Source organism: Phyllobates terribilis, unplaced genomic scaffold, assembly GCF_046119375.1.
Source record: "Phyllobates terribilis strain yellow unplaced genomic scaffold, ASM4611937v1 Scaffold_11__3_contigs__length_659146591, whole genome shotgun sequence".
NCBI lineage: Eukaryota > Metazoa > Chordata > Amphibia > Anura > Dendrobatidae > Phyllobates > Phyllobates terribilis.
Window position 1 is genome coordinate 601049564 of NW_027362771.1, and position 10844 is coordinate 601060407.

The window sequence follows — 10844 nt, forward strand, 5'->3', positions numbered from 1 at the left end:
CCTGGGCTATTAATATCAGCCCCCAGCTGTCTGCCTAGCCTTTGCTAGCTATTAAATTAGGGGGGACCCCACGTCATTTTTTTGGGGGGGTCCTCCATTTTAATAGCTAGTAAAGGCTAGGTATTCAGCTGGGGGCTGATATTAGTAGCCTGGGAAGCTCCGTGGGTATTACCCCCTTCCCAGGCTTCAAACATCTGCCCCAGCTGTCTGCTTAGCCTCCGCTAGAGACTAAAATTACGGGGAACCCCACGCCAATTTTTTTTAATAATAAATCCTTTATTTTAATACTAAATGACAAGTGCATGAATACACTATTATTTTTTTTAATAAATCCTTTGCAGTAAATGACAAGTACAGTAAGCAACACTGTCACAGTACTTCATATATATGTGACTGACATGTTTCTATCTATCTAATCTATGCGTGAAGCTCTATTCTGTCTGTTATAAATTGTCGGGTACCGCTGCTGAATTGCCGGCCGGCTTTTTTAAAGAGACGGTGCACGAAAACACTATTATATTTTTTAATAAATCCTTTACACTAAATGACAAGTACAGTAAGCAACACTGTCACTGTACTTCGTATATATGTGGCTGACATGTTTCTATCTATCTAATCTATGTGTGATTCTCTATTCCTTCTATTCTAAATTGTCGGGTACAGATGCTGAATTGCCAGCCGGCTTTTTTAAAGAGACGGTGCACGAAAACACTATTATTTTTTTAAATAAATCCTTTGCAGTAAATGACAAGTACAGTAAGCAACACTGTCACTGTACTTCATATATGTGTGACTGACATGTTTCTATCTATCTAATCTATGTGTGATGCTCTATTCCTTCATGTCTAAATTGTCGGGTACCGGTGTATGCCGCTGCTGAATTGCCGGCCGGCTTTTTTAAAGAAAGCGTCTTCTGAGCAGTTTGTCAGCTTTTGGACACCTTTGAAGGTGTTTTCTATGTGTTCCTATGTGTTTTTGTTTGCCTGCCATTGGTTTTAACAGTGTTCCACGGTGTTCTAAGGTGTTCGACGAACAGTTCGACGAGCAGTTCCTCGAACATCCCGGTGTTCAATGAACCGAACTGAACACTACGGGGGTGGCTCAACACTAATCCCGACGTGCCTTAAATATTCAATGTTTTGATTTTGTTCCCCGATGATTTTTATCATCAAAGAATTGTTTGTAAGATACTAATCTATAACATTCAACTAAAAGACACTTTTTCAGACACTGTGCTGACAGATAGCAACACAGCTTTAATCCAGACATGGGTTAAGTTATGAAAAAGTTTTTTGACCTTGATGTGATTTGAACACGCAACCTACTGATCTGGAGTCAGATGCGCTACCGTTGCACCATGAGGTCATATTAAAAGAAAATTTCCGCCCATAATATAGCTCACTTAAAAATTGCATGAAGAAATCGTGGCACACCTCGAAATTTGCTACTTTTACTTACAGACTGAAAAAGACATAAACAAGGATGAATGAACATCTTGATATTGGGAATGCAGGGATTTCCAGTTTAAAATTTAGAATCTATTCATGAACCCTTTTTTCTTATGGTTTCAAAGATGACAATGCTATGATAAAAGTGAAAAGAGATCCTGAAATGCATTAAGTATTCAATGTTTTGATTTCGTTTCACAATGATTTTTCTCATGAAAGAATTGTTTATAAGATATTAATCTATAACATTCAACTAAAAGACACTTTTTCAGACACTGCGCTGACAAATAGCAACACAGTTTCAATCTTAATCCAGACATGGGTTAAGTAATGAAAGAGCTGCTTGACCCTGGTGTGATTTGAACACGCAACCTTCTGATCAGAAGTCAGACACGCTACCGTTGCACCACAAGATCATACGTAAAGAAACTTTCCGCCCATAATTCACATGAAAAGTGTATGAAGAAATCGCGCAAACCTTCTCGAAATTTGCTACTTTTGCTCACAGACTGAAAATGACATAAACAAGGACGAATGAACATCTTGATATTGGGAATGCAGGGTTTTCCTGTTTAAAATTTAGAATCTAGTAAAGAACCCTTTTTTCTTATGGATTCAAAGATGACAATGCTATGATAAAAGTGAAAGGAGATCCCGACGTGCCTAAAATATTCAATGTTTTGCTTTTGTTCCCCGATGATTTTTCTCATCAAAGAATTGTTTGTAAGATATTATTCTATAACATTCAACTAAAAGACACTTTTTTAGACACTGTGCTGATAGATAGCAACACAGTTTCAATTTTAATCCAGACATGGGTTAAGTAATGAAAAAGTTGCTTGACCCTGGTGTGCTTTGAACACGCAACCTTCTGATCTGGAGTCAGACACACTACCATTGCGCCACAAGATCATACGAAAAGCATCTTTCCGCCCAAAACATAACTCACTTAAAAAGTGCATGAAGAAATCGTGGCACACCTTCTCGAAATTTGCAACTTTTACTTACAGACTGAAAAAGACATAAACAAGGATGAATGAACATCTTGGTATTGGGAATGCAGGGTTTTCCAGTTTAAAATTTACAGTCTAGTAAAGAATAGAGATGAGCGGTGTTCGACTAGAACTGTTCGCCAATCTCAAATTCGAGCTGTTTTGGGCGGTGTTCGAGTTGTTCGACGAACCCGAACGATTTGCAAAAAATTCGGCTGTTCGAGGTTATGTTCGATAACTGTTCGTGCACCAAAAGCGTGTCCTGCATGTCTGGCGCTATTTTGAGCACCAATCATGCAGGTATTGTCTGCCACTCACTGTAATGCCACAGCCATGGTGGTTGTGGCATTACAGTGATTGCCCAAATCGATGGGAACAGTGCTCACAGTGAAACATGAAAAGCCGGCAATTCAGCAGCGTCATATACTGGTACCCGACAATTTAGAACCGAAAGAATAGAGCTTCACACATAGAATAGATAGATAGAAACATGTCAGTCACATATATATGAAGTACAGTGACAGTGTTGCTTACTGTACTTGTCATTTAGTGTAAAGGATTTTTAAAAAAAAATAATAGTGTTTTCATGCACTGTCTCTTTAAAAAAGCCGGCCGGCAATTCAGCATCTGTACCCGACAATTTATAACAGACAGAATAGAGCTTCACACATAGATTAGAGAGATAGAAACATGTCAGTCACATATATATGAAGTACAGTGACAGTGTTGATTACTGTACTTGTCATTTAGTGTTAAAATAACGGATTTATTTAAAAAAAAATTGGCGTGGGGGTCCCCATAATTTTAGGCTCTAGCGGAGGTTAAGCAGACGGCTGGGGCAGATGTTTGAAGCCTGGGAAGGGGGTAATACCCACGGAGCTTCCCAGGCTACTAATATCAGCCCCCAGTGGAATACCTAGCCTTTACTAGCTATTAAAATGGGGGACCCCCCAAAAAAATGACGTGGGGTCCCCCCTATTTTAATAGCTAGCAAAGGCTAGGCAGACAGCTGGGGGCTGATATTACTAGCCCAGGAAGGGTGCCATGAATATTGGCCCCCTCCCAGGCTAGAAACACCAGCCGTCAGCCACCCAAGAAATGGCGCATCCTTAGGATGCGCCAATTCTGGCACTTAGCCTCGCTCTTCCCACTGCCCTGTAGCGGTGGCAGTGGGGTAATAGGGTTGGGGTTGATGTCAGCTTATAATGCCAGCTGACATCAAGCCCAGGTTAGTAATGGAGAGGCGTCTATAAGACACCACCATTACTAACCCCATAGTCAAAGTTAAAAGAAAACACAAACACCCAGAATAAAGTCCTTTAATTGAAATAAAGACACATTCCTTTATTGTTCTAAATTAAACCATACTTACCACCACGCCCATTCCAGCTGAAGCCAATGATCTCCTGCAATTAAAGAAAAATAATAAAGCAACCTCATCCTTACCTTTCCATGGTTCCCACGACAGCTTCAGCTCTGCTACATCGAGATGACAGGCTGGACCGCAGCAGAACGCTGCCATCCAGCCTGTCATCCCGCAGACACTGAGAAGCGCAGGCATGCTTGCGCTCTGCAGTGTCTGGCTGTGACGGCATAAAGATGAGACGAGTTTATGTCCAATGAACTCGGCTCACCTCATGCACGTCACTGACAGCGTTGGAAAATTTTCCTGCACTCAGCACTTCAGCGTGAGAATTCTCCCACGCTGTCAGTGACGTGCATGAGGTGAGCTGAGATCATTGGACATGAATGAGCTCACCTCATGCATGTCACTGACAGCGTGGGAAAATTCTCCTGCACTCAGCGCTTCAGCGAGAGAATTTTCCCACGCTGCCAGTGACGTGCAAGAGGTGACCTCATTCATGTCCAATGAACTCAGCTGACCTCATGTACGTCACTGACAGCATGGGAGAATTCTCACGCTGAAGTGTTGAGTGCAGGAGAATTCTCCCACGCTGTCAGTGACGTGCATGAGGTGCGCCGAGTTCATTGGACATGAACTCATCTCATCTTTATGCCGTCACAGCGAGACACTGAGGAGCGCAAGCATGCCTGCGCTTCTCAGTGTTCGCGGGATGACAGGCTGGATGGCAGCGTTCTGCTGCGGTCCAGCCTGTCATCTCTATGTAGCAGAGCTGAAGCTGTCGTGGGAACCATGGAAAGGTAAGGATGAGGTTGCTTAATTATTTTACTTTTATTGCAGAAGACATTGGCTTCAGCTGGAATCGGCGTGATGGTAAGTATGGTTTAATTTAGAACAATAAAGAATTGTGTCTTTATTTCAATTAAAGGACTTTTTTCTGGGTGTTGTGTTTTTTTTAAATACTTTACTAGAAATTCATGGTGGTCATGTCTAATATTGGCGTGACCCCATGAATTTCGGGCTTAGGGCCAGCTGATAATGCCAAGCTGGCCTTAACCCCATTATTACCCAGTGAGCCACCGCACCAGGGCCCTGGATGAGTTGGGTACAGCGCAAGAAGATGGCGCTTCTATGAATGCGCCATTTTCCGAGGTGGCTGCGGACTGCATTTTGCAGCGGGGGAGGTTCAGAAAGCTTGGGCCTCCCTGCGCTGCAGATTCCAGCCCCCAGCTGCCTAGTTGTACCTGGCTGGACACAAAAATAGGGCGAAGCCCCACGTAATTTTTTTTTTAATTATTTCATGAAATTCATGAAATAATTAAGAAAAAAAGGGCTTCCCTATAATGTTGTGTCCGGCCAGGTACAAATAGGCAGCTGGTGGTTGGGGGCAGCCCGTTCCTGCCTGCTGTACCTGGCTGGACACAAATATAGTGCGAAGCCCCACGTCAATTTTTTTTTTTAATTATTTCATGAAACTAGATGGTGGCCCGATTCTAACGCATCGGGTATTCTAGAATATGTATGCGGCAGACCCGGCGCAATCAGCAGAGCGGTGTTTAAATTTGGCGCCAAAATCGCTGACTGGTCGCGGCCAGCAACCGCGACCAATCAGCAAAGCGGTGTTGAAATTTGGCGACTATATCGCTGATTGGTCACGGCCGGCGGTCGCGACTAATCAGCAGAGCGGGGTTTAAATTTGGCGCCAATAATGGTGATTGGTCACGACCGCGACCATTCAGCAGAGCGGTGTTTAAATTTGGCGGCAACAATGTTGATTAGTCGCGGCCGGCGGTCACGACCAAACAGCAGAGCGGGGTTTAAATTTGGCGCCAAAATCGCTGATTGGTCGCGGCCGGCAACTGTGACCAATCAGCAGAGCGGGTTTTAAATTTGGCGCCAATACTGCTGATTGGTCACGGTTGCCGGCCGCGACCAATCAGCCGAGCAGGGTTTAAATTTTGTGCCAATACTGTTGATTGGTCGCGGACAGCGACCGCGATCAATCAGCAGAGCGTTGTTTAAATTTGGCGCCAAGCTTGCTGATTGGTTGCGGCCGCTATTTAAATGTGGCGCCCAAATCGGTGATTGGTCGCGGGCAGCGTCCGTGACCAATCAGCAGAGCGGTGTTTAACTTTAGCGCCAAGATCACTGATTGGTCGCGTGCGGAGAGCGCGACCAATCAGCGAATCGTATTGGTGAGGACCGGGGAGCGCCGCTGCCTGGTCGGATACTTCCGCTGCGAGAAGCCGGGAGATGAGCGACTGCTCGCAGCAGAAGTATCCCGACCCGCAGCGCCGCTCCCCAGTCCTCCCTTCACACCCTAGCCGCTGATGTCCCCACAGTATCCGCATGGTGTTACAAAGATTCGGACATTTGTGTTAAAAATCGCTGATTGGTCGCTGGCGCTGCCCGCGACCAATCACCGATTTGGGCGCCAAATTTAAATATCTGCCGCAACCAATCACCGATCTTGGCTCCACATTTAAACACCGCTGTGCTGATTGGTCGCCGACGCTGGGCGCGACCAATCACCGATTTTGGCGCCACATTTAAATAGCGTTCGCGACCAATCAGTACAGCGGTGTTTAAATGTGGAGCCAAGATGGGTGATTGGTCGCGGCCGATATTTAAATTTGGCGCCCAAATCGGTGATTGGTCGCAGGCAGCGCCAGCGACCAATCAGCGATTTTTAACACAAATGTCCGGACCTTTGTAACACCATGCGGATACTGTGGGGACATCAGCGGCTAGGGTGTGAAGGGAGGACCGGGGAGCGGCGCTGCGGGTCGGGATTCTTCTGCTGCGAGCGCCCGCTCATGTCCCGGGTTCTCGCAGCGGAAGTATCCGCACAGGCAGCGCCGCTGACATCCATGCGGCTAGGGTGTGAAGGGAGGACCGGGGAGCGGTGCTGACATCCAATTGGTCGCGGCCGCTATTTAAATGTGCCGCACAAATCGGTGATTGGTCGCCGTCTTGACCGCGACCAATCAATGATCTTGCCGCCAAAGTTAAACACTACTGTGCTAATTGGTCGCGGACGCTGCCCGCAACCAATCACAGATTTGTGCGCCAAATTTAAATATCGGCCGCGACCAATCACCGATCTTGGATCCACATTTAAACAACGCTGTGCTGATTGGTCGCGGATGATATTTAAATGTGGCTCCCAAATCGGTGATTGGTCGCGGTCTTGGCGCGCGACCAATCACTGAACTTGCCGCCAAAGTTAAACACTACTGTGCTGATTGGTCGCGGACGCTGCCCGCGACCAATCACCGATTTGTGCGCCAAATTTAAATATCAGCCTCATGCACGTCACTGACAGCGTGGGAAAATTCTCCTGCACTCAGCGCTTCAGCGTGAGAATTCTCCAACGCTGTCAGTGACGTGCATGAGGTGAGCCGAGTTCATTGGACATGACCTCGGCTCATCTTTATGCCGTCACAGAGAGACACTGAGGAGCGCAAGCATGCCTGTGCTTCTCAGTGTCTGCGGCATGGCAAGCAGAACGCGGTCCAGCCTGTCATCTCAATGTAGCAGAGCTGGAGCCGTCGTGGGAACCATGGAAAGGTAAGGATGAGGTTGCTTTATTATTTTTCTTATATTGCAGGAGATTGTTGGCTTCAGCTGGAATGGGCGTGATGGTAAGTATGGTTTAATTTAGAACAATAAAGGATTGTGTCTTTATTTCAATTAAAGGACTTTATTCTGGGTGTTTGTGTTTTTTTTAACTTTGACTATGGGGTTAGTAATGGGGGTGTCTTATAGACGCCTCTCCATTACTAACCTGGGCTTGATGTCAGCTGGCATTATAAGCTGACATCAACCCCAACCCTATTACCCCCTGCCACCGCACCAGGGCAGCGTGGAAGAGCGAGGCTAAGTGCCAGAATTGGCGCATCCTATGAATGCGCCATTTCTGGGGCGGCTGACGGCTGGTGTTTCTAGCCTGGGAGGGGGCCAATATTCATGGCTCCCTTCCTGGGCTATTAATATCAGCCCCCAGCTGTCTGCCTAGCCTTTGCTAGCTATTAAATTAGGGGGGACCCCACGTCATTTTTTTGGGGGGGTCCCCCATTTTAATAGCTAGTAAAGGCTATGTATTCAGCTGGGGGCTGATATTAGTAGCCTGGGAAGCTCCGTGGATATTACCCCCTTCCCAGGCTTCAAACATCTGCCCCAGCCGTCTGCTTAACCTCCGCTAGAGCCTAAAATTAAGGGGAACCCCACGCCAATTTTTTTAATAATAAATCCTTTATTTTAATACTAAATGACAAGTACAGTAACCAACACTATCACTGTACTTCATATATATGTGACTGACATGTTTCTATCTATCTAATCTATGTGTGAAGCTCTATTCTGTCTGTTATAAATTGTCGGGTACCGCTGCTGAATTGCCGGCCGGCTTTTTTAAAGAGACGGTGCATGATAACACTATTATTTTTTTTGATAAATCCTTTACGCTAAATGACAAGTACAGTAAGCAGCACTGTCACTGTACTTCATATATATGTGACTGACATGTTTCTATCTATCTAATCTATGTGTGATTCTCTATTCTTTCTATTCTAAATTGTCGGGTACCGCTGCTGAATTGCCGGCCGGCTTTTTTAAAGAGACGGTGCATGAAAACACTATTATTTTTTTTGATAAATCCTTTACACTAAATGACAAGTACAGTAAGCAGCACTTTCACTGTACTTCGTATATATGTGGCTGACATGTTTATATCTATCTAATCTATGTGTGAAGCTCTATTCTTTCGGTTCTAAATTGTCGGGTACCGGTATATGCCGCTGCTGAATTGCCGGCTTTTCATGTTTCACTGTTGGCACTGTTCCCATCGATTTGGGCAATCACTGTAATGCCACAACCACCATGGCTGTGGCATTACAGTGAGTGGCAGACAATCCCTGCATGATTGGTGCTCTAAATAGCGCCAGACATGCAGGACACGCTTTTGGTGCACGAACAGTTATCGAACATAACCTCGAACAGCCGAATTTTTTGCAAATCGTTCGGGTTCGTCGAACAACTCGAACACCACCCAAAACAGCTCGAATATGAGATTGGCGAACAGTTCTAGTCGAACACCGCTCATCTCTACTTACCACCCATAATTCAAATAAAAAGTGTATGAAGAAATCGCGCAAATCTCAAAATTTGCTACTTTTGCTCACAGACTGAAAATGACTTAAACAAGAACGAATGAACATCTTGATATTGGGAATGCAGGGTTTTCCTGTTTAAAATTTAGAATCTAGTAAAGAACCCTTTTTCATATGGATTCAAAGATGACAATGCTATGATCAAAGTGAAAGGAGATCCCGACGTGTCTAAAATATTCAATGTTTTGCTTTTGTTCCCCGATGATTTTTCTCATCAAAGAATTGTTTGTAAGATATTAATCTATAACATTCAACTAAAAGACACTTTTTCAGACACTGTGCTGACAGATAGCAACACAGATTCAATTTTAATCCAGACATGGGTTAATTTATGAACAAGTTTTTTGACTCTGACATGATTTGAACACTCAGCCTTCTAATCTACAGTCAGACGCCCTACCATTGCACCACAAGATCATATGAAAGGTAAGTTTCCGACCATAATATAACTCACTTAAAAAGTGCATGAAGAAATCGTGGCACTAGAGATGAGCGTTGTTCTACTCGAACTGGTTGCCAATCTCAAATTCAATCTGTTTTGGGCAGTGTTCGAGCCGTTCGGCGAACACGAACGATTTGAGAAAAATTCGGCTGTTCGAGGTTATGTTCGATGACTGTTCGTGCACCAAAATCATAACTGGATTTTTTCTCAGTAATGATGAAAATTAATGTTAATACGCAGTTTGAGTGTACAGCGGGGTGGGGGGTGGGAGAAGGGGCAGGGGATGGATCTCTGCAGGAATAATGAAGATCTCCATTTTTTTTTCTCTTTCCCGCATTTACAGTGGGGAAGTGCAATCTGTCAGCCTATCAGCAGCGCACACACGGAGCGAAGTGCTTTTTTTCACACAAGCAAGGGCATGTGTCATTGGCAGTGTATGTCACATGTCCTTGCCCTATAAGACCAAGCCATTTTCCCCGTCGCCACCATTTTCTCACTGCAGCAGCTGCGTGTTAGACGGCACCGCTGTTGCTGTGTGCGCTATACCTTGTTAATTTCAAGCCAATTTTCGCACAAATCTACAGATAGCTTGGGAGTAGGGAATAGTTGTGATTGCAGTCCTTTTAAGGACTAGGTTACAGCATTTCCTACGACTTTTATCAGGCAGGTCTGTGCTCTTAAATAGATAGATTGTGGGAGTAAAGACTAATTGTAATTGCAGTCCTTTTCAGGACTAGTTTACATCAGTTCCTATCAGTTTTTGCCAGGCAGGTCTGTGCCAGTGCTGTGCAAGTTTTTTTCACAGCATTTGGCTGAATCTAGCAAAGCTAATCCTTTTTGGCCTATTGCAGAGTGTGTTAGTCAGTGGAGTAGCCTATCTGTGTTGCAAGATATACCACCTGTGTATAGAATACCAATTTTTTTACTGCACCTAGTGAAGTAAAATCTTTTGGGCATAGCATCATTCTATTAGTCCATCTATACTGACCTCCATCAGGTTGCAAATTGAATATAATTTTTTTTTGCATCTAGCTCTGAAAAAATATTTGGGCTTCTAGCAGTGTGTGGGACTTTCTCTATTAGTCCATCTATACTGACCTCCATCAGGTTGCAAATTCAAAATAATTTTTTGTCTGCATCTAGCTCTGAAAAAATATTTGGCCTTCTAGCAGTGTGTGCGACTTGTTCTATTAGTCCATCTATACTGACCTCCATCAGGTTGCAAATTAAAAATAATTTTTATCTGCATCTAGCTCTGAAAAAATATTTGGCCTTCTAGCAGTGTGTGGGACTTTCTCTATTAGTCCATCTATACTGACCTCCATCAGGTTGCAAATTCAAAATAATTTTTTGTCGGCATCTAGCTCTGAAAAAATATTTGGCCTTCTAGCAGTGTGTGCGACTTGTTCTATTAGTCCATCTATACAG

At 44.4% G+C, this 10844-nt stretch overlaps 1 non-coding gene across 1 annotated transcript; it reads right to left on the reverse strand.

Moving 5' to 3' along the window:
- Positions 1 to 1792: 1792 nt before the first annotated feature.
- Positions 1793 to 1864, reverse strand: TRNAR-UCU (transfer RNA arginine (anticodon UCU)). The gene has a single exon. It is a non-coding gene; the product is annotated as a tRNA-Arg (tRNA).
- Positions 1865 to 10844: the final 8980 nt, after the last annotated feature.